The sequence below is a fragment of the Orycteropus afer genome, unplaced genomic scaffold (assembly GCF_000298275.1).
Source record: "Orycteropus afer afer isolate SDZICR_OR568_19922 unplaced genomic scaffold, OryAfe1.0 scaffold00036, whole genome shotgun sequence".
In the NCBI taxonomy this organism is placed as follows: Eukaryota; Metazoa; Chordata; class Mammalia; order Tubulidentata; family Orycteropodidae; genus Orycteropus; species Orycteropus afer.
In genome coordinates this window covers 4,850,661-4,854,272 of record NW_006921623.1, presented here as the reverse complement: position 1 = coordinate 4,854,272, position 3,612 = coordinate 4,850,661, and positions in this window count along the sequence as shown.

Sequence of the window (3,612 nt, the reverse complement as noted above, 5' to 3'; positions counted from 1 at the left end):
CCTACTTCCGTAGTGATACTGCCTCGGAAACCCAAGGAGGGGTCGCTATGAGTCGGGGCCGACTCGATGGCACATAACAACAACAACAACAATATCCTACTTTGGTGAGTTCCGACGAGGGTCTTAAAAGCTTGCAAGTGACCATCTAGATGCAAAGATGGGTCTCTCCTTGTCCAGAGCAAGGAAGAATGAAGAAAAACAAAGACACATGGAAACAATTAGTCCAAGGGACTGGTAGGCCATGTGATCCTCAGCCTATATGACCATAAGACCAAAAGAACTAGATGGTGCCTGGCTACCACAGTTAACCGCTCAGAGGGGGATCGGTGCAGGAGATTCTGGATAGAGTGGGAGAACAATGTGGAACAAAACTCAAAATCATAAAAAAAAAAAAAGAGAGAGAAAGAGACCAAGTTTGCTGGTCTCAGAGCCTGGTGAGACCCCTGACACTATGGCCCCCAGTTACCCTTCAGATCTGAACTGAACAATAGAATAGAAATATTGGGTGAACATGTACATCAGGTAGATATACTCCTTGGAGTGATCAGTCATGGGAGAACAGAAGGGGAGTGTTTGCACACGGAGACAGCTCTGGGCACAGGAATGCATGGGAGGGAAGGACACAGGGAAGAGATAACTATGAGGAGGAAGTGGAAAGAGAGCTGTTAAATTGTGGGGAATTGCAGTCAATGTCATGAAACAAAATGTTTATGAACTGCTATATTGGAAAATTAATGTGCTCTGTAAACTTTCACCCAAATCACAATAAAAGTTTTAAGAAGAGAGAGACTGGTAGATGTGTTCCTGCCTTGCTGCAGCCTTAAAGGGCTGAATTCTCGGACCCTCTGTAGCCTAGGGTGAAAGCAGAGAGCTAGCCCCCACACAGCTCCCAGTCAGCTACCGTAACCAACTCACCCTTTTCTGAAAAAGCAAGATAGACTCAATGATGAAAATGAAAACTTTTCCTGCATAATGTCATTGTATCTTGTTTCTAGACTTTGAAAAGAACAAACCTAAGGATTCTTGATGGAAATGATAGGCCATTAGAAACTTCCAAAGTGATACGAAACCTCTGAGGAGCTCAGGTCCCACCGGAGAGTGATATGCAATGGGAAGTAATATATTAACTATTTCATGCTTTTCAAGATGTGCTTTGCCTGTCTGCATGACAGTTTACCAGTAACCCAAAAGACAACTGCAGTCAGATTACCCAATAAGCAAGGTAAGCACGGACTTACTTATGTTTATTTGCTAATCTGTAGTGAACAATTATCATTCCATAGACTGTCAGAGCCATCAAGACTTTGCAGTTGGTCCAACCCCTTGCTTAACACTGGCCCAACTCATCACTCTGAAAAGAAGCTGACATTATGCAAGTATAAGACAGAAGCATTTTTCAGAAATTCTATATACGAAAAGACAACATGATAGAATGTTTATGTGCCACATATTCCCAAACAAGGAACTTACTAGCCAATTGTAAATTCTGCCGTGGATAGAAGTCAGGGCACTGTTGGATACACATTGTCTGAATGCTCCAAGTGCCTTGCTTCTCCGGGTGAGCTGAATGTGCGCCTTCTCTTTGTTAGGGTCGCGTTCCACCATCTCAGCTGTGTGGCTTTTGCTTTTCCAACTCCTTCTATCCCAGATCAACCTAGTCATGTCCAAATGCTTCCTCTGGGTATCCAGAAGCAGGTCTGAGCAGCCAAAGATAACTACAGAGTCTCCTGCTATAAATGTCTTGGGAAGGGGGCTTAAGAGAAGCTAAATTAGCTTTCAGTCAAGAATTTCCCTTTCAGTTTGCCCAAATTTTTCTTTTTCCTGAAACCATTCAATCATTTGTATGTAACATGAAACATAAAAATTATCTTTACTGGGTGATGGAAAAAGTCAGAACAGTTAATGTAGGTGGTTGAAGAACATGATAAACATAATTAATGTCATGTGAAAATTGTTGAAATGGTAAATATTTTGCCACTTACATATTTACCACACACACACATACACAGACACACACAAGTACCCTTACTACTTTGCATATGTTTTAGGATATTGTTTAAGCATTTTTAGGATTAACCACTGCCACTGAGTTAATCTACTTCTGTAGTGATACCACCTCAGAAACCCAAGGAGGGGTTGCTATGAGTTGGATCCGACACAATGGCAGTGCATGCCATCGAGTTAATGCCAATTCATAGCGACCCTATAGGACAGAAGAGAACTGCCCCCACAGAGTTTTCAAGGCTGCGAATTCTATGGTAGGAAACTGCCCATCTTTCTCCCAGGAAGTGGCTGGTGGGTTAGAACCACCTACTTTTTGGCTAACAACCAAGTGCTTTAACCACTGTGCCACCACGGCTCCTTTAGTATTAAATAATTATCCTTTAAATTATTCAAAATATCTTTAGGTATGATTTTTAAAAGTTTCTCTGAATTCTTATATAATCTATATTTTCTTCAGATAGGTACATCTTTGGTTTTATAAGAAAAATCAACAGGAAAAGACATTTAATATAGAAAAACATTCATCTAAGGGCAAGTTTTTTTGTGAAAGTATATGCTCCCTAAAGAGCCTTAGTGGCATGATGGTTAAAGTGCTCAGCTGCTAACGGAAAGGTCAGCAGTTTCACATCTTCACAAGAGAAAGATGTGACAGTCTACTTCTGTAAAGATTTATAGCCTTGGAGACCATATAAGGCAATTCTACTCTGTCCTGTAGAGTGGCTATGAGTCAGGATTGAGTTGATGGCCATGGGTGATGTGTGATATATGCTCCCTAAGGTGAGAAACACCTAGTTACCCTGTGATCCATTCCCTAATATTTGTACTAAGAAAATTTTATCTATTTTCTTGTAATTTGCTTCTTTCTCCTAAAGAAAAAGTGTGGCACTCTACAAATGTGCATTAAGATGTGAATTAAGATCTTGGCATATTTGGGTTCTTTTCTTTCCCTTGAGTATAGAAGTGTATCTAAAATTCTAGGAAGTCACAACATTTTGCAGAAAATAAAGGCAGGGTGTTTTGCTTTTGTTTTTGTTTTTTTCATTTCCCTACTTTTGTGCCTATAGAATGGCCCCTCTCCTCTTTCCCCTCCATTTCCTCATCTCTCCTGGATAAAGAACCATCTCCCCTGCAGCACCCATCTTGGGAATTGCCTCTCAGTTTTGAGTGCTCATCTTCAACCAGCCAAGTATTTTGGGGAAGAAAGTACAGATGTATTTTTAAAGCAGCTTTCTTGCGTTAAGATTAGGTTTTGCTTAGGTTTTCTAACAGTCGCTCCAGCTGTTGGCTAAGGAAAATTTATAACATTGGGATTGATTTCTGTAGCTTGCTGACCTACCTTTGTCTGTTTCATTTCCACCACAGTTTTCCCGTTAAACTAGAAAATCTGTCTTCCACTTCCGAGGCCAAAAGGAACCCTCTCCCTATTCTGCAGAGACACCTGCTGGTCAAAGTTTTGAACTACATGACTCTCAGCTGTACTTTCGTCTGTCCTACTAAAGCCTTCCAGTTAGTTCTTTCCGTTTAAACTGCAGGCAGTTGAAAACCACAAAGCCCCATCAGGAGCCAGAAAACTGGAATCCAAATGCAAGCTGACTCCAGGAAGCCACA